The sequence below is a fragment of the Acinonyx jubatus genome, chromosome C1 (genome assembly GCF_027475565.1).
Source record: "Acinonyx jubatus isolate Ajub_Pintada_27869175 chromosome C1, VMU_Ajub_asm_v1.0, whole genome shotgun sequence".
Taxonomy (NCBI): domain Eukaryota; kingdom Metazoa; phylum Chordata; class Mammalia; order Carnivora; family Felidae; genus Acinonyx; species Acinonyx jubatus.
In genome coordinates, this window is record NC_069381.1 from 161,809,416 (window position 1) to 161,830,902 (window position 21,487).

Below are 21,487 nucleotides of genomic sequence, written 5' to 3' on the forward strand. Positions count from 1 at the left end.
ACAGGGGAGGGGCAGAGAGAGAGGGAGGCACAGAATCGGAAACAGGCTCCAGGCTCTGAGCCATCAGCCCAGAGCCTGACGCGGGGCTCGAACTCACGGACCATGAGATCGTGACCTGGGCTGAAGTTGGAGGCTTAACCGACTGAGCCACCCAGGCGCCCCTCCTTCCAGTTTTATTGAACAATAATTGACATATAGGAGTTGAAGGCATACAGCATGATGGTTTGATTTATGTATTTGTGAAATGATTTCCACAATAAGTTCAGCTACTATCCATCTTTTTGTATGTATTGAAGAAGAGAAAGGAAAATGGAAAAAAGTGTTCTTGTGATGAGAACTCTTAGGATCTACTCTCCTCACAACTTTCTTGTATATCACACAGCAGTCTTGGCTATAGTCATGATGTTGTTCATGGGATGTATTATATCCCCAATACTTACTTATTTTATAACGGGAGATTTGTACCTTTTGACCACTTTTTTCATATTGCCCCTCCTCTTACCTTCTGCCTCAGGTAACCACAAGCCCTACCTTTTTTTCCTATGAGTTTGGTTTTTTTGTTTTTGTTTTAATTCCACATGTAAGTGAGGTGACACAGTGTTTGTCTTTCTCTGTCTGACTTACTTCACTTAGCATAACACCCTCAAGGTCCAATCATGTGGTCACATATGGTAGGCTTTCCTCAATTTTTAGGGCTGAACAATATTTCTCCTGGCTTAAAAAGTTGCTGTTGAGAAACCTGCCAATAGTCTTATGGGAGTTCTCTTGTAGGTAACTTCTCTCTTTTGCTGCCATTAAAATTCTTTGTGAGTCTTGACAGTTTAATGTGTCTCTGTGTGGCCCTATTCAGGTTCAACTTCTTTGGGGTCCTTTGAGCCTCATGGATCTAGATTTCTCTCCCCAGGCTTGGGAAGTTTTCAGCCTTTTCTCTTTAAATATAGTTTCTGTCCCTTTCTCTTCTCTTTTTGGAATTTCCATAATGCAAATATTGTTTCTTTTCTTTGAGTCCCATAATTCCCATAGACTTTCATTCTTTTATCATTCTTTTTGATCTGTGCTCCTCTGGGTACTTTCCAATGTCCTGTCCTCCGGGTCACTGATTCTTTCTTCTGCATGGTCAACTACCTGTAACTCTATTCAATTCTTCAGATATTGTATGTTTCAACTCTAGGATGTCTGTTTTTGTTTTTTGTTTTTTTCCTTTTTTTTAATGGTTGCCAAATCTTTGTGGCACTTCCTGTTTTCTTCCTGTATTGTATTCCTAATCCCACTTAGTTGTCTGTTTTCTTGTAGTTCACTAAACTTCTTTAAGAGGATGTCTGAATTCTTTGACAGTTCATAGATCTCTATTTCTTTAGAGTTATTGGAGCTTTAGTAATTTTCTTTGATGGCGTCATATTTACCTGATTTTTCATATCCTTGATTCCTTACATTGGAATCTGCACATTTGGGTAACCAGGCTTCTCTTTCAGACTTTAAAAGTTTGCTTTGGTAGCCAGCTCATTTTGGGTTTCTAGATGTGTCTTCTGGTAGTGTCCTTGGGCAGGTGAGGCCTGCTATTATTTATTTTGGGTGAGGCAACTGTTTGAGCTCTGAGGACTGGGATGGTGGGGTGTGTGCCCCTGGCTGAGAACACTTGGATAGTCTGCCGGCTTGGTTCTTTACCCAAGTGAGGCTGTAGGATGGGCTCCATGGGTTATCTAGGCTTACTAGATATTTGGGACTGGGTACCATAGTAATAGATGGGGTTGTGAATTAGCCTTCCTGCCCTGGCAGGGTGACAGGACAGGACCCAGGGCCTATACAACTTGTTGTTTGGGGACCCAGTTAAGTCCAGAGGGTGCACTTCGTTTTCTGGTCAGGTGAGGCCACCAGTTTTGCTCTAAAGACAGGAGAAGCCCCGGGCAGCATTCCCTGTTCAGGTGTCCCTGTACCTAGGGCTGTTGAATGGGCTTCACAGCTTCCTGGGTGCTCTGGTTAGGTTTCCTGATCAGAGAAGCTGAAGGCTGTATTCAGCAATGAGCAGGGCTATGAATTAGATTCCCTGCCCAGGCACGGTAGGAGAAATAGCTCTAAAGCTGGTGAAGCTCTTTGTTTGTTCTCTTTACTCCAGCTGACCCACACCTCAAGTTCCCTGACCGAACAGGACTATCGGCTTTGTTCTGCAAACTCTGCCTGCCTCTCAGCTCCGGCGGGCGCTGATGGGCCAGCACAGCTTTCAGAAGTTGTCACCAGCCCTTCTGGTCAGATGGGACTGGCAGACACTCCCAAGTGGGGCTGTGATTCAGCACCTTGCCTGGGCATGAGCGCCTGGGCTCTAGGGCCAGCACAACTCCTTGTTTGAGGATCTGGATCAGGCAGATCTGCACCCTATTGAGTTTCCCTGGTCAGCATGCCGCCCTGACTTGGTTCTGCAGATGAGGAAAGCCAGTGGCTGGGATTACTACTTGGGCACCGCAGACGTGCACTCGGTCCGCCACCATCTGCACGCTGCTTGTGGCAAGCCCCTCTTCTCTGTCATAGTCACGTTCCCAGTGCCAGTGGGCCCCACAGATTCCCCTGCAATCTTGTGATGCAAGATCAGAGTAGAGGTTCCTACAAAGCGACCCACAATGCAGGGGAGGAGGCTGGTTCTCTTTTCCCAGTGGAGGAACCAGAGGCTCAGGGGAGACCTCTCTGAGTGGTGCCATGCTGGCCTGGGGAGGGGCAAAGTGGTCAGCATGTAACAGCTTTTCTTACCCTTGTAATGTGGTCTTTCTTGGTCTCTGAAGTGCTGGGGCGCTTCAGTCTCACCCCATGTTCTAGGATTCTCTCAATGGTGTCTTCTCTTCCTCCCTCCCTCCCTCTCTCTTCCTTCTTCTCTCTTCCTCCTTCCTCCCTTCTTTCCTCCCTCTCTCCTTTCCTTTCCTTCCTTCCTTCCTTCCTTCCTTCCTTCCTTCCTTCCTTCCTTCCTTCCTTCCTTCCTTCCTTCCTTCTTAGAACACATGTGCATGCTTGTGAAAGCAGGGGAGGAGAAGAGAGAGAATGAGAGAGAGAGGGAGAAAGAAAATCCCAAGCAGGCTCCATGCCCAGCACAGAGCATGATGCAGTGATGTAGGGCTTGAACTCACGAACCATGAGATCATGACTTGAGCAGAAATCAAGAGTCAGATGCTTAACTGACTGAGCCACCCAGTCACCCTCTTTTTTTAATTTTTAAGCAAACTCTATGCCCAACATGGGGCTTGATCTCACAACCCTGAGATCAAGAGTCGCATGTTCTACCCACTGAGCCAGCCCGGTGTCCAAAAAGATGTCTTGTTCTTGAATAGTGGTTAGTTGTTCTTGTGAGGGGGAGTGAAATCAGGAACAACCTATGTTGTCATCGTGGTGATGTCACTCTAGCATTCACATCCCATTAAAACACTAAAGATATGTAGCATTCATTTTATCCTTGCCTACCTACTGATGAGGTTGTGTTGGAGGAAATAGTATTATTTTAATTTGAGAAATGATGTTTTTCCCTCCTGACTCATACTTTTTTCCATTAGTGTGAGATGCTCAAGGACTATACCTTAAAAAAAAAACAACTAAACACTTTGTTATTTACTAAGTATTTTGAAAACTTTACCAAACATCAAATTACTGAAATACAAACTTAAGTGATTATACTGACTGTTAGATCAATGTCCTAAGTTTGGTTTATTAGGTATTATTCAGTATTGTTGTGGTTTTTACACACAATATGTGTTTAATATGTGCACTTTCAATGATTATTGAGTTAAAATTGTGTTCTTGAGAGGAGAGCATACTCTCTGCTCCCATATAACATGTATATTTTGTTAATGTTGAAGATGTAATTATTTCATTTTGGTTTAATAATATATTCTAAAGAAATACCATTCATAGGCACAAAGTTGTTTCTGGGGGATTAGTTCCTTATTGTTTTTCACTGCCTAGGTTTTCAAATTAAACTTAACAAAATTCTTTTAAAAATAATAATATGTAAAAGAACTATAAAATAAAACTCTTAATTTTATGCTGTTTTTTCTTTAAATCAGAGATGTTGCCTTACTGAGCTTAATTCAATATACTTTCATCAGTGTAATGTTTCACGCCTATAAAACCAGAGAGAATTAATAATAAAACATTAAGGATATTGGTATTTTTAGGTTTTTGTTGTATGTATTTGGTTTGAATTCCTGGTCCTATTTATTTTTTTCTGTTGGAATAAGCGAGGTATCATCAAAGGAATATTGTTTAGAACTAGTACAACAAATACAAACTGAAAACCAAGAAGCAAACACCGTGAGGAAAAACAAATAGCAAGTCTCATTAACAACCATACATGGAGTCTCACAGTAAAAAGACAAAGCTAATAATGAAATTAAGTCAATTAATGATTTTTTAAATGTCCAGGCTTCTAATGAGGAAAGATCACTCCCTAACTGTCTAGTTGTTTATCATGATAAATAGTTGATGTTTTGAATAGACTGGAAGATTACTTAATCTGTGATATATTACTGGATATAAGGCCATAATTATGTAAATAATAATTTAACACATTCATATAATGTGGATTCACAGTAGCATTTATCGCCAGTCATTTGACTATATGATGTTAAAATTTTTTTCCAACCAAAAGCAGTAACATTTTAGGCATCCATTATCTATCTGTTCCCTCGGAGAATCTAGAGGTGCTAAATTTCTCATTGGACAGCACAGGAAGCAATTTGTCAAGTTCTTGAAGACCCACGTTGTCTTTCTCTTGGTATCATATTCTTATTTCATCGCTAGACTAATACTCTTGAGACTTAAGTTCCAATCAGATTTAATATTTACATTCCCTGAAGTGCTTATTTTCATTTATTTAGTAAAAATCTTTAGTCTTCAGGGTCGGTGCAAGGTAAGTTGTCTGAATAAAGATCTGCCTAATTTACTGCCCCTTATCTCCAAGAGTGTACCTACTTGTTGAACATATGGTAGATACTCAACAAATAGTTAATGTGTGAATTTAGGTCAGGGATAACCCCTGATGTTTGGAAATGAAACAACACACTTCAAAATAACCCAGAATCAAAACCAAAATCACAGGGGTGCCTGGGTGGCTCGGTCGGTTAAGCCTTCAACCTCGGTTCAGGTCATGATCTCATGCTTCCTGGGTTTGAGCCCTCCTGGGTCGGGCTCTGTGCTGACAGCTGGGAGCCTGGAGCCTACTTCAGATGCTGTGTCTCCCTCTCTCTCTGCCCCTAATCTGCTCATGCTCTCTCTCTCTCAAAATAAATAAATAAGCTTAAAAAAATAAATGTTCATATTAGAAAAGGAGAAAGTTTATGATCAACGATCTTAGCTTCCACCTTTAGAATGTAGAAAAAGAGCAATTAATCCTTAGTAAGTACTATGAAGAAAATGATAAATAATGGAAATCAGTAAAATATGAAGTGGACATACAATAGAGAAAATCAGTGAAAATGACATAGAAAACAGAAATGAATAGAGAATAATCAATAAAACTCTAAATAATTCCAAAAGAGAAATGGATAGCCTTTTAGACAGATGGTTCTGGAGCAACTCCATATCCTATTAAAACAACAACGGGGCGCCTGGGTGGTGCAGTCGCTTAAGCGTCCGACTTCAGCCAGGTCACGATCTCGCGGTCCGTGAGTTCGAGCCCCGCAGTCAGGCTCTGGGCTGATGGCTCAGAGCCTGGAGCCTGTTTCCGATCCTGTGTCTCCCTCTCTCTCTGCCCCTCCCCCGCTCACACTCTGTCTCTCTGTCTGTCAAAAATAAATAAACATTAAAAAAAATTTTTTTAAGAAAATACTGGGAAAAATCTTCATGAGTTTGGGGTAAGCAAAGATTTTGTAGATAGGACACAAACACTTATAAAAAATGAAAATATTAAAGAGTTGGACTTCATCAAAATTAAAAGCCTCTGCTCTTCTGGAGACACTAAAAAATGCAAAGGGTTGCCACAGAATGGGAGAAAATATTTGCAATAATGTATCTGATAAACGTCTTTTATCTAGAACACATAAAGAACTCTTAGAACTCAGTAAAAAGACAACCCAGGTTGAAACTTGAGCAAAAAACTTACACAGAAATTATACCATATATATATATATATATATATATATATATATATATACACACCATATATATATATATATATACACACTATATATATATATATATATAGCCAATAAATGTGTGAAAACAAACAATGTCAGTTATCACATAAATGTAAATTAACCACAATGAGATACCGTTACACACTTATTAAAATAGCTAAAATTGAAAAGTTTGACATTAACAAGTGTTGACAAAGATGGGTAGTAACAGTTGGAATTCTAATACACTGCCAGTGAAAATATAAATTGGTGTGAGCCCTTTGGAAAACTAGTAGTTTCTTTTTTTTTTTTAATTAAAAAAATCTTTTTAATGTTTGTTTATTTTTGAGAGACAGAGTGCGAGCAGGGGAGGGACAGAGAGAGAGAAACACAGAATCCAAAGCAGGCTCCAGGCTCTGAGCTGTTAGCACAGAGCCCAACGTGGAGCTTGAACCCACGAACCGTGAGATCATGACCTGAGCCGAAGTCGGTGCTAAACCGACTGAGCCACTCAGGCGTTCTAACTAGCAGTTTCTTAAACATGCATTTACTATATGACTGAGCAAGTCCATTTCTAAGTATTTGCACTAGAGGAATGAAACTATATCCAAATAAGGATTTGTACCTGAATGTTCATTGCAATTTAATTGGTAATATACGCCTAAATTTTGAAAAAGATCCAAAAGTCCATCTATAGATGTATAGATAAGTTATGGTATGTTCAAACAGTGGACTACTACCCAACAATAAAAAGGGACAAACTATTGTTACTTGCAACAACCTAGATGAATCTCAAAACTTTATTGAGGGTAAGAGGCCAGAAATGAAAGTATATACTCTATGTACATATATATGAAATTCTAGAGTAGGCAAATTTAATTTATAGTAATGAGAGATCAATGGTTGCATGGGGTAAAGTGCTTTGAAAATTTTTATTTTATATATTTTGTTAATTGAATACAGAGGGGCACGAGGGAACTTTTTGAGGTAATGGAAATGTTCTATGTTTTGATTATGGTGGTGTTTATAAGATGTATAACAAATTCTGGAAAAACTTATCAAACTATAATTTATTCTGTGAAAATTATACCATATTTCAATAAAGATGATTTAAAGAGATGAATTGGGTGACGCTTTCTCTCTCTTGTCTGAAACTTATATAAGGTAGGGATTCCCATTCTTCAAAGTTACTGGATTTGGGGAAGGAGTAGAGAGTAGAGTTTTGACTACCAGTTCAATTTATATTTTTGGTCATTAATTTGTTTAGGTTTTCAATTTCCTCTTTAAATTTTAAGAGAAAATCGGTGATAGATCAGTATTCTAGATTCCAATTTAAGATACTTTACTTTTTATTAAGAATTATGAGATATTATTGAGGGAAGAGGGTTCTCCTTTCATCCTGTGTCTCCACATACTTCAGATTCTAGTTAGGACTATTCTTACGAGTTACCCTGGGTTCTAGGCTTGGTTACCCTCCCCCCTTCTTCTGTGTTTCCATATCACTTACAACATTGTACACTTTTCAAGTGGTTTTGATAACCATGCCAGGCTTTAGCTTGCTTCTTATGATGAGGGCGGAAGTAAAATATTTCTTAACTGAAGAAATCGATGCTTATATAACTTGTGAATCTTGAAAATCTTTGGATATATTTAGCCACATATCCCAAACCCAGATTTTTCTTTTTTAAGGTGTTTTTTTTCTTCTTGTTTGTTATTTAATACTTCTCCATTTAGCCAGGAATCACAATTTCAATTCAGAAGCCAGGCTTGTAATGAATAAACTGAGATAGACTGGATATTAAGACAATAGGGAATAGTGGGGGCTGTGCCAAACTGGAGAATGCATCCCTCTACCCAAAGCATTAAAATAACATAAGAAAAGTTAAAACAACTCGCCTGCCAAACAAATATGTCTGTAGGCCATATTAAACTGGTTGACCGCTATTATGAATCCATTGACTTGTGACTTATATAGTGCCAGTTAAAAAAGTTTCTCAATTAGGAAGCAAGGAATATTGTGGGAAGCTTTCAAACAATATATATTCCCCTTACCATTTGCCTAATTGAGAACCACTGGTACACTACCTTACTATGTAGTCTTAAATGACAATAATCAAGTTGATGGCACCATGTGGCTTTAGTTACTGGCCATTGCTAACAGTTTTCTTTTTGCCAGCAGAGAATGTTAATTTTGCTATGGGTTTGAGCAAAACTACATTTGTGCACAATTGCATTATTAGAGAAATGACAAGAGATAACCATATGTAGCTCTCAAATGACCCATATCACAATGTCGAGTACTTGGGCAAAAATTCTATTTTCTCATTTATTATTCATTCATCCATTCATTCCTCCATTCAATAAATATTTAAATGCATGCAAAAATGAGTTAGTGGTTTCTTTTCTCTGAAGATACTTAAAACTTAGTGTTGGGAGGGAGAAAATGGAGCACTGGTATTCAAATGGCGAATGTCGCTGAGTTGGGCTTAATGAAGCCTCTTAGGATCAGCTGGCCTGCTAGCAAACGCTTCATTTCCTGTGGATTTCTTTCCTCACAGGCTGAGCAGAGTTCCAACAGTCCTCACAACAATTATCGCCCACTTGTTCTGTAGGTCTCAAGTTTTTTTGCATTAGTCAGGTTGAAGGATTCATGGTATTAATCACGACTGAAGTTGTTATTTATCACCTGCTGGGTGAGAAATAATAATTTTGGCACTAGTGGGGCAGCAGGCCAGAGGTACCAAATTAAGTAAAACATCTAAACACTAGCAAGGATCATTTCTCTGATTAATGAATTGTTACAAAGAAAAAGTGCTACTCATTATCTGGTCTTACCAATACAAAGTGGGGCATGTAAGGAAAAAAAAGTACCAGCTTGCTCAGACCAATTTTTCTGTTTATTTCTTCTTTCTTTTTTGCTCTCTCTCTCTCTTTTTCCCTGTGACTATGAACGGATTTGTATAGCCAGTCACGCTATTTTTTGATTTTTCTACCAAATAACACAAAGGGAGAAATACCTTATATTTTAATAGTGTATCAGAAAATATTTCTGGCCGCTGAAACAAAACAATGTTTTTTGTGACCTTTAAGAAATGAAAATGATTTCAAAAGGTACATCACCTTTAAAATGTTGCATTACCTCCTCATACATGTATTAATCAAGGATTTTACTCTAAAGAGTTGATGCATTTTACTTTTTCTGTTCTGAACTGAATATCGCTGCTAAAGGGTTTATTTTAGAAAGGGTAAATTTCCATTTCTGTTGGGGTCTTTTGTTTGTTCTGTTTTTGAAAATCCCCCCCCCCCCAAAAGCTCATTTTTACTCTGTACTCTAGATTAACCCTCACCTTTCATAATGCTATCTAAGAACCTTCACTTTTAGTCATGATAGGAATAATGGCACTGGATTTATTTTCCTGCTTTAAACAGCTTAAAAAAAAAACAGACAAAATATAGGAAACAATGGTTTTCAGACACAAAACAGTAGTAAGTTCAGGACTGTGATCTTTGCGTGAGGGAAACAAAGTGAGCCCTCCCATTGCTCCAGCTTCTGCTTAGCAAGCATTTCTATCTAGGCTGCTTACTGAGGGGGAACCCAAACAGAGCCCACTAGATTCCCTGGGTTGAGAAGACAAGAGTTCAGAGTTCAAGAAGGCCAAGGTGGCCAGAATACACAAAGCAGAGTACCAGAGAGAGAACAACTGCAAAGAGAGCTCTACGTGTCTGTAGAGAGTTTTGCTTCTGGTCTTGACTGTTGATCATCACATGCATACGAAAAAACTACCAAGACTCAGGAAAGAACTACTGGAAAAGAGCAAGAAGAATGATCCTTAAGACTCATGGTGGGTTGGAAATAGTTTGTGTTCCAACCAGACAAGAATGGAAAAATCACCTGATACATGTGACATCAAATTGAGTCTTTAGAAAGGTGTTGGCTCAGAAGAGGATTAGGGCCAAAGTAGACCTAGACTTAAGGCTGTGTGGACCTTCCTCAGACAGCTTCAAAGCAAGCCTCTGAAGAATTTAATTAATTCCAAGTAACTTACTTTTATTTCAGAGCAAAACCTTAAACCATTTAAGGATAAAAATCTGTAGCACCTAATAATGGAAAATTCACAATGTCTGACATCCAAGAAAAAATTACCAGGCATGCAAAGTAACACGAGAAGAAAAATCAATCAGTAGAAATAGACCCAGAAATGACACAGTTGACAGAATTAGCACGTAATAGTGTTACAACAGCTATTATACATACTCCATATGTTCAGGAAGGTAGATGAGAGAACCCTATATAAAATAAATGTTATTCTACATTTATAGTTGATATTAAGATGTTGAAAGGTTTGCTAAGGACCCAATAAGTGCAGATAAGCCAGGATTCGTATGATTGGCTTCACAGAAGATACATTTCAATAATATGGAAAACGCTGAAAAAATTTGTTATTTGTATTTTCAAACAATAGGAAAAGAAAGTTATCCTTAATGGCAAATTGAAATGCTTAACTTTATCATATTTATGCTTGTGTTGAAATTAACGTAAGATGATTAATAATACATAAAGGAATAAAGTGTAGGCAAATGTCCACTTCATTCGGTATGTTGTCAAAGCTTTACAATTTATACAATTAATAGTATTGATAAGTGACATTTCTGCTATAGAAGTTATTTCAAGTGGTTTTCTAATAGGAGTCAGTGAACACCATCTCTGTGTAAACTAATCAGAAAATAATGTGTCACATGAAAACTTGATTTCTAGAAGAGACTACGAAAAAAAGTTACTTTATTTTAAACTCCTCATTTGGTGATTATTAATAATGTAATGTATATAGTATTTAAAGTAACTATAATTAAAAAATATATCAGGTCAAATGGAAAGTATCTAAGAGAGGGGAGTCAAGATGCCTGTATATGGCACCCTATTATAAGGCCAGAATGGAAATTCCAAATATGAAACCATCTAACAAAACTCAATCAAAATGAATTTAATTCAATTAAACAAATATTTACTGAACATCTTTTATGTTGCATTTGTTAGCTTCTGAAGGAGATACAAAGACAGACACAGCCCATGCTCTCCAGCAAATTATAATCTATAGGGATAGATAAGGCAAAGATGTGTGCAAAGGTAAATGAGATGGCAAAAAAGCAAGAATGTAAGAAGAGACAGAAGGTCATATATAAAGGAGTATTCCAAAAATGACAGTTTGAGCATGTGAAAAATTATTGACATTTAATGGAATGGTTGTAGAAAGCTTCATGGAGAAGGCAAACTGAATTGTATTTTATTGACTGATTGATTGATTGATTGATGCTTATTTATTTTTGGGAGAGAGAGCACGGGCTGGGAAGGGGCAGGGAGAGAGGGACAGAAGACCTGGGGCTCAACTCATGAACGGCAAGATCATGACTCAAGCTGAAGTCGAAGTGGGATGCTCAGCTGACTAAGCCACCCAGGCACCCCTTGAATTGCATTTTAAAAGGTAGGAAGGTAGACTTTGAATAGGGGAGAAGACTTTTATTAAAGGGTCATAGTATGAGTAAAAAGTGCCCAGCCATTTCATGGATGGTAGGTAAATCAGTGTGGTTGGATCAAAGGTTTCTGCAGGATAACCATGAAAGGTGAAGTTACAAGTATGAATTTGGACTAGGTGACAAATGGCCCTGAGCATGCTTAAGCAGTTTTGACATTTAGGCAACGTGCCGTCGTTGGACAGTGTGGTGTAATGGAAACTGCTCTGGGCTTAGAGTCAAAAACCTTGCCTCGGACTCCTGGCTCCAATTGGTAACCGTGTAAATGGTCTCAGGCAAGTTATACCCTCTGCAAGTTTTATCTTCCTCATCTACAAAACGGAAATGGAAATGTTAATACCTGTTCTGTCCACCTCACAGGCTTGGTGTGAAGACCAAGCAAATTAATTCACATGAAAGTGTTTTGTGGATGAAACTTAAATTTCATTCATTTAAGTTGAGGTAATGAGTCCTTGGATTAGGAAGGTTGCCAAGAAAAGGGAAATAGAAGGGCAGATCTGAGAAAAGTTTGGAAGGAAAAGGTTACAGGGCTGATAGGTAATGAGATGGGGTGTAAGAAAAAGTGGTAGCAAAGATTTTGAGGCTCAATGGCAGAAGAAGTATAGTTGATAGAAAAGTACACACATGGGGCGCCTGGGTGGCTCAGTCGGTTAAGCGTCCGACTTCGGCTCAGGTCATGATCTCGCAGTCTGTGAGTTTGAGCCCCGCATCGGGCTCTGTGTCGACAGCTCAGAGCCTGGAGCCTGTTTCCGATTCTGTGTCTCCCTCTCTCTCTGACCCTCCCCCGCTCACACTCTGTCTCTCTGTCTGTCAAAAATAAATAAACATTAAAAAAAAAAAGAAAAAAAAAAAAGAAAAGTACACGCATGACACACTGACAGTCTGGAAGCCAGTTTGGGATGTGTGGAGCTGGACATCCAAATGGAAATGTCCAGTAGGCAGTTTAAAAAGACGTTGATTTCTACAATTCTAATTGAACAAATCACCCGAAGAATCTTCCATACATAAAAGAGACTTTACTATCCATGCCCTTGGTATTTTGTAGGATATAGGAGAACAAAAAGCGGGGGGGATGGAGGAGGGGTAAACTGGGTGTAATTTAGCTCTGCCAACTTTGACAATGCTCATTTTAAAACATGTAAATTAAACTTGTCAGAATAAGTTCCTAGGGGGCTGCTGGCCACATCTTAAAAACTCCCAAATGTAAATTCACAAAATCCATCTTGCTTGTTTTTCTATAATTTTATTATTAACATATGTATGTTTCCATTTTCTTCCCTCTTGTCATTAATTGAAAGAATTACAGGTAATCAAAAGTGGTAAATATTGATGGAAATTCTGTTAACTGGCTGTTATTTCCAATTGAGAGTATTCATTTTTCTGGAAATCATATCCTACTGAGTCACTACAAAGATGGCCTCGATGGCTTCTACTTCACTTACTCCCATAAGCATAACTGGTCCTAAGTGGGATTTTTTCATTTTGGTAAGTACATAGATATTTGATTTGTAAATTAAATTTGAGGAATGATTTCTTTTTATTTAAAAAAAAAATGGTACTTTTTAAAGGTACTTTTGCTCAAGTTTTCAAAGTCCATGTTTGACAGTTTTTTTATGTCCAAATATGGTAAATGATAGAGGACAAGGACTAAGTATCACATGTCTTTGTTTAGTGCCCCCCCCCCCCCGCCATTGAAAGAGAGGGGTCAGGGAGATATTTTATGTCCATGTGAATTTTATAGGAAAATAAATCCATATGTTTCTGATGAATTTACACTTAACTCATCAAAATGTGTGGTTTTGTAAAAAAACTATTTGATGTCTACACAGATCCCTTTGGGACAATCTTTAAACTTCTTAGTTCTTCTCTGTTGCTCCCTCTCCCTCCCTGATAAAAACAGAGGATCATAGTAAGAAAAAAAAAATACTGTATTCTGCCTTGAATCAAATGTCTGGATTCTGGAGAGCATTTGCAAGCAAAAAAAAAAGAAAAAAAAGGTTTAGAAATTATGTGTTAGGACCTCACTTTTACCCTGTGCATGTGTGCACATGTGTGGACGTACATATACATAAAAGAAAATCTTACTGAAGTGTTCCTCAAATTTTAGATCTGCAGAATCATGTCATTGCACCGATGACAATTCCCCCCCACTGCTTCTGGTCCACAGTAATGGCAAATCCCTAAAACTAATTACACCTTCAGCTTGTAGGTGTAACCCTTTCTGTTTATGGCTAATGACAACAAGTACACCTCACACTACATCCTCTTCCAGAGGGGCAAAACACAGGCCGTTTCGAAGGCCTTTGGCACCGCCGGGGACCCGGGGACAGCGGGAGCGCCCTCTGCTTTCCCCTTTATCAAAATATATTCATTCCAGTTTTCAAACCACTGTTTTGGCGTCCTAAATCTCTCCCCGCACTAATTTCTGCAGGTCAGACTTTGACCCTGATTGCAACAAAATCCGGAGGCAGATATTCACACCGGAGCGCCCCGCCTCCCCGCGTGTCAGAAGCCATATCGCCGCAAATGCCTCACACACCTCGGAGCGCAGCTTGTGGAACTGATGAGGTGAGAGCGCGGCACAGCGGCGCGGGCCTGGTAATCACAGGGCTGGGGAAACACATACATCATCTGCCACACAGGTTGGCATTTCAAGTAAAAAACCTTCACACTGTGTAAGATGTTGGACAAATGATGGCCATATGCATGTTTGTCTGGGTGCAGATGGTCCTGCGTTCTCAGACAGGAGAAAGCTGAGCTCGGCTCTTTTTGCAGACAGTTTAATATTGGTGACACAGTTTATGTCCTCTGCAAAAACAATAATGGGGGAGAAGGTGACATAAATTATTTGCAAATCGTTTGACATATGCAGGGCATTGTCCTTGCAATAATCACCATCAGTCTGTCAGTTTAAGATATGAACCGTGCCACTGCCATTTTATATCACTGTGTTAAGCTTTCACATGTTGTAATTTTACAGATTTGTTCTTTGGAGAGCCACTGCAACACAAATCAAATTGGATTATGTTTAGTCATGTACTGTATCATGCACATTGCTTAGATAAAAATAAAAACGCGCGGTCCGTGGGATGGGGATCTGGAGGCAGTCTTCCAGTCCCTATCTCTGTGAGGGGGTCGTTAAATAAACCTCTCCATCTGCAACCATTAGTCACCTTTCGTTCATCTTTCAAGTTGGCGGGGTTATTTTTGAGACTATGGACTTCCGTTTCCTCACTATAAAGATATCTAGAGTGTGTAGAAGATGAAAATGGCCCATCAGAAGGATTTTTGTTACGTTTTCCAGTAAATTGAAGAAGTTAATATGCAAGTGTCCAAGATATCTCATGGTCACCTTTCATTTTTTTACGTGGTATTATTGGATTTCTTGCTCAGCCCAAGAAAATGACTAACAATGGTGATTAAATAGATGCGTTGTCTGGGTTGCTATAGAAAGAACGTCATGCCACATGACACATTTTGTTTACCAAGTTCCCGATGCCAATTGATGTTGAAAACCGCGTGTGACGCTTTAACCACACATAGCAAATGTTGTGAGCACTCCTAAGTCCTTGTTCTCTTGTATCTGTTTGGACTAATTGATGAATGAAACTTAGAGACAGTTCCTCTATCTCCCAGAGTTTCCAAGAAAACTATCAATTCCAAAACAGACATCGAGTACAAAGATTTCTAAAGAGAAATATGATTTGTTTTCATTTGGAAAAGTTACCTCCATTTACTTACATCAGCACAGCTGCACCTCCCTTCGCTCTCTCATTACGCAGCCCTTGAAACAAAGATTTATTGCATTTCCCTCTTTGAGATAACATTTTTTCTCACCGAAGGTAGCCATTATCACTATACCATTTTATATTTATCCTGGTAAGCACAGTGAGGCGAGCATTTGTAAATAAATTACTTTAATCTATCTTAAATGATGCCCTTAAATAGTGCATCAGGGAATTTGACATTAGGTCCAGACGATTTCACAGAGTCTTTATGGTAGCATTAAATTGGAATATTCTTTACTTAGCATTCAGGAAACGTTTAAAGACATAAAAATGTAAACTTGATGAAGATGCTGATAAAAGAAAATATGGTACTTGTAGGACCAAAGTGTAAAGATGGCAATTTTGGCTGTGTTCCAACAAACTTAACTAATCGTTTATTTTGGAAGTCGTTGCCTGTATGCTGATGTGACCTCCATCTAACCTCCTGTTGTCCCTGATGTCCCATGAGCACCTCAAATTCTCCAGTCCTTTCTAAACTGCTCTTCCTCCAGTGTTCCCACCATCTCAGTTAATCTCACCATCTATTCAGTTGCTCCTTAGTTCTCCATGTTCTCTTACAATGTTCATGCTCATTTCTGCCATAAACGTTGTGTATATCTTATAGTTAATTATTTTAATTATTAATCTCTCCAATTAGACTGCCAGGTCTTTGAAGCCATGTCAGGCACATAGGTGCTCGAGAAATATTTATTGAATCGAATCAAATCTTCTTTGGCTCCTCTTTCTTCCTCTTCTCAGTATCGGTTATTTCTGTGAACTGTCTCTAGAATTTATGGCACCATCTTCATTTCATTGCTTTGTTCCTGGTTTCAGATCCTCATTGTTCTGCTATTAGTTTTTGCTACCTATTCCCTCCAGGCTGAGGTTCCCCATTTCTGTCCCTGCTCTAGGTGGGGTACATGTTTCCTAGTGCTCTGGCTGCTCCAAGGATTCATGGCCTTATAGGATTTGTGTTTCAGCAATCAGGACTTTTCCAATATTATCTGACTGTTACATTTTTGCATAGTTGACTTTTATAATGTAATTCCATACATTCACCAAGTCGGATCTCTCTTCTTTGTGACAAGTATTTTTAGTTCACATGCCCTGATTAGATTTCTCTTTTCCTTTCAACTGTTGACTGGTGCTTAAAAAAAAAACTTTTTTATTTTGACAAATTTTAAACATACAAAAGTTTAGAGAGTATAACATAATTAACTCCTTGTGCCCATTGTCCAGCTTCAAGAGTAATGAACTCATGGGCCATCTTCTTTTGTCTATACATCCATTCCCATTGTTTCTGTACGTCATTGTGCTGAGCCGGATCCTAGATGATCTGTATCACCTTTAAACATACGGTATCTTTTAAATGATGAGGACTCCCTTGAAAACTTATTAAACACCATTATAACACTTAGCAAAATTGACAGTGACACCTTACTATCATCTAATATGTAGTCAATGTTCGTGTTCCTTGGTTGGCTTATAAAATGTATTTTAAAAATTATGTTTGTTCAAATAAAGATCGAAATAAGGTGCACACATTGCTATCAGGTTGATGAGTCACTTAATCTTGTATAATCTGTAGAGAACGTCTCCATCTCTTTATTTTTTCTTGGCATTTAGTTGTTGAAAAAACTAGGTATTTGTCCGACAGCCTTTCCTGCAGTCTGGATTTGCTGATGGCATCTTCTTTCCCTTTACTTACCAGTTTTCAAATGAATGGATTGGTTCCCTAACATTCTTCAATGACCAATGAGTGTATTTTTGTTAGTACCATTATGAACAAATGGACTTTTAAAGATTTGCTTTTCCAATATGCGTATTTATCAGCTTTATTGATGCTCAGATGGTCTCGTCTTTGGCCAGTGGGAGGGTCTCAAATTTGACTCTGAATCCTTTTGACTGGGGTAGTATTTGGTGGCATCCAATGTTTGTTTGGCTTTTATTGTGATCCATTTATACATTTCCTTTCCCGGGCCTAGGATTAGCTATCTCTCTTAAGAACTCTGGCTTTTTTCTTTCTTTCCTTCTTTCTTTCTTTCTTTCTTTCTTTCTTTCTTTCTTTCTTTCTTTCTTTCTTTTTTGGTGGGAAATGGTATTTTGAGAACACAGTTGAAAAACTCATGGCTACTGGGTTGATCATTAGTTTAGGAATTTTCAGTGAATGGAAGTAGGAAACAAAATATAAGCATATTCATACATATAAATAAAACACAAGGCATATTCAGAGAAGTCTGGCCTGTATCTCTGTCCTGAATATATCATAGTCTCCAGGTATTTAGGTATTTTCCTATTCTGTTTTCCATTGCAGAACAAACCGTGCTTTAATGGAAAGTTGTGTATATATTTTTTCCATATTTTTGTTAATATATCTTTGGAATTGATTCCTAGAAGTCAGATACACAGTCATTTGGTCGTTACTGGCAAATTCCCTATGAATGATCTAATTTTGCATTGCTGCTAGTCGTGTATGTGTTTCTATTCCCTTTATATCAACAAAGTATGTTTTCTAACTCTTTGATTTTTACTAATCTGAGAGGTAAGAAATAATATCTCAATCTAGTTTTGTGGTTTTTTTTTTAATTTTTTTTGACGTTTATTTATTTTTGAGACAGAGAGAGACAGAGCATGAACAGGGGAGGAGCAGAGAGAGAAGGAGACACAGAATCTGAAACAGGCTCCAGGCTCTGAACTGTCAGCACAGAGCCCGACGCGGGGCTCGAACTCACGGACCGTGAGATCATGACCTGAGCTGAAGTCGGACACTTAACCGACCAAGCCACCCAGGCGCCCCTCAATCTAGTTTTTTAAAAATGTTTTTAAATATTTATTTATTTTTGAGAGAGACAGAGACAGAGACAGAGAGCAAGGGAGACACAGAATCCAAAGTAGGGTCCAGGCTCTGAGTTGTCAGCACAAAGCCCGACACCAACAGTGAGATCATGACCTGAACTGAAGTTGGTCGCTTAACCGACTGAGCCACCCAGGTGCCCTTCAATCTAGTTTTTAAGATCAACTTTACTGAGGTATAGTTTACACATAGTAAATGTCAATTTTAGGTGTACAGTATTTAGGTTTAGAAAAATGTACATTTCTGTGTGACTACCACCAACATGAACATCTAGAACGTTTCTGTCATCCGCCCAAGTCCTTCATGACACTTTGTAGTCAGTCCTCACTCCCTACACCACTCCTGGTCCCAGACAACCACTAATTTGCTTTGTACCTCTATAGATTAATTTTTCCTATTCTAGAATGTCATATAAATGGTATTACATGCATGTACTTTTGTGTCTGACTTCTTTAATATGAATTGAGGTTCTTTTTTTTAAATGTTTATTTATTTATTTTGAGAGAGAGAGAGAATGTGAGTGGGGGAGAGGCAGAGAGGAAGAGGGGGAGAGAGAGAATCCCAAGCAGTCTTCATGTTGTCAGCACAGAGCTCGACACGAGGCTCAAATCCATGAACCATGAGATCATGACCTGAGCCAAAATCAAGAGTTGGGCACTTACCTGCCTGAGCCACCCTAGGCGCCCCAATATGAATTGAGATTTCATGTGAGATTCATTCATGTGGTTGCATGGAGCAGTTCATTTTTTAAATGCATTTTGTAAAAATATATGGTTAGAGTATAGTTTGTTTATCCATTCACCTCTTGATAGACATTTGTGTTAAGTGTTTGCTGTTTTGAGAAACGCTTTTGTGAATATTCATGATCATGTATAAGTTCTTGTGAGGACACGTGTTTTCATTTGGGTAAACCCCTAGGAGTGGGATCGCTCAGTAGTATGGTAAGTATATATTTAACTTTATAAGTAACTACAAAATGTTTTCCAAAGTGGTTGTACTATATGGCATTCTTACCAGCAGTATTTGAGAATTCTGGTTGTGCCACATCTTTGCTGTCACTTGGTATTGGCACTTAGTTACATTTTAGCCATTTTACTACATGAGTAGTGGTATCTCATTGTGATTTTATTTTGCATTGTCCTGATGACAGTGATGTTGGCATCTTTTGTAGGCTTACTGGCCAGTCATATGCCTTTGGTCTGTTTAAATCTTTTGCCCAATGTAAATTGAGTTCTAGGAGTTTATTTAAAAAAAAAATATCCTGGCTATAAATCCTTTGTCAATACTATTAATGTATTTTCCTGGGCTGTGGCTTGCTTTTTCAATTTTATAAAGAGTATTTTTGGAAGAGCAAAAGTTGTAAGTTTTGATGAAGTACAGTTTATTATTATTTTCTTCCTAGGCTTGTGCTTTCTGTGTCCCGTTTAAAAAAAAACAAACCCAAAAACAAAAAAACTTTCCCTACCCCAAGGCCCAAAAGATTTTCTAAAGTCTTAGCTTTTACATTTATTTCAGTGTGTGGTGTGAGGGGTAGAGTCCATTTTTTTCCCCATATGGATATCCAGTTGTAGCAGCATCTGTTGAGAAGACTATTTTTTTCCACACTGAATTACTTTGGTACTTTTATTGTAAACCCGTTGACCACATATGTATCTGTTTCTCAATGCTTTATTCTGTTCCGTTAACCTATATGTCTATTCTTATGCCAATACCACACTGTTGTGATTACTGTAGCTTTGGAGTAAGTCTTGAAATCAGGCAGAGTACATCCTCCTATGTTATTTTTTCTTTAGCAAAAAAGTTTAAGTGATTGTAGGTCCTTTGAATTTCTATGTAAATTTTGGAATCCATTTGTCAATGTTGACACATATACACAAACTTGCTGTGATTTTTACTGGGATTTCTTTAAATTAAGGGAGAATTTACATCTAAACAATATTGTTTCCTCCATCTAATTATCATGGTATTTATTTAGGTCTTCTTTAATTATTCTCAGCAATACTTGACAGTTTTTAGCGTATAGTTCTTACTCATGTTTTGTTAACTTTATCCCTAAGTATTCCACGTTTTGGATAATGTTACCGTTATTGCTTTTAAATTTCATTTTTGAATTCATTGTTGTTAATATATAGACATTCAATTTTGTGTATTTCTCTTGTACCGTACAACTTTGCTAAGTTTACTTACAAATACTAGTAGCTTTTTGTCGATTAGTTAGGAGTTTTTACTTACACGGTCATGTTACATCTGCAAATAGAGACAGTTGACTTCTTCCTTTTCTATCTGTATGCCCCTTATTACTTTTTTCTTGCCGTATTGTACTGGTTTCGACTTCTAGTACTCTGTTGAATAGAAATGGTGAGATCAAACATCATTATCTTATTCTCAATATTAGGATCTCAGATGTTCACCATTACCTGAAATTATTTGCAGTTTTTTCCCCGTAACTTGTTTTTATCAGGCTGAGAAAGTTCCCTTCTATTAACTTGTTTGTTGTGTCAGATGAACTTTAATCAACTTACTTAACCCCAGAAGTGAGAGGAAGATATGTGGAAGGCAATTATTGTCCTAGAAGGTACAGATCTATAGATTAAGTTCCACTTCAGGAGCATGTTTTTTGAAGGTCAGATTTTCAGAAGCAGGTGTTGCATGGATGGGTAATTGAGATAAAGGTCATTTGGGAAGTTGGAACCTGACTGAGATATTAACCTTGATGTTTCAGCAAGCTAGTACAAAAAAACCAAAGAACAGAAATCCAAAAATAACAATGAAAGAAATAATGATGTATCTTATTCTTTTGGTACTAATTTGATTTTATGTGCCCCATTGCAGTTTTTAGTGACAGCTAATTTGGCCAAACTTTGGCATTTTTCATCCTGTAAAGGAACAGAATGGTCTACTGCCCTTTCAGATAGGAAAAGACACGGCCAATCCCGTCTTAGTCACATATATGCACCAAATTGACTAGCTACTAGCAGAGATGGTCTGCTGTAAGCCATCTGCCCTTGGGGTAGTGGGGGCATCATGATACTTGGCAAAAGCACAGCCTTTGGAATCAATCAGACCTGGGTTCAGATCTTACCACCTCTGCTTCCTAGTCATGTGACCTTGGGAAGTCAGTTTCCCTAATTGTAAAACGAGCACATAATACTTCTGTTATAGATGCTGAGCTGGTTAAATGTGAAATGCATAGTAGTCTCCTTTCTCTCCTGTCTTTTATTAAGGTATCACTAATGCAGGTGAGTAGG

General features: G+C 38.2%; 1 long non-coding RNA gene across 1 annotated transcript in view; it reads left to right on the forward strand.

The window, feature by feature from the left end:
• Positions 1 to 12,918: 12,918 nt before the first annotated feature.
• Positions 12,919 to 21,487, forward strand: part of LOC128314074 (uncharacterized) — a 66,576-nt gene continuing 58,007 nt past the window's right edge. The window contains exons 1-2 of the long non-coding RNA XR_008295456.1: positions 12,919 to 13,103; positions 14,050 to 14,186. This is a non-coding gene — a long non-coding RNA (uncharacterized LOC128314074). The remainder of the gene's footprint in view (positions 13,104 to 14,049; positions 14,187 to 21,487) is intronic.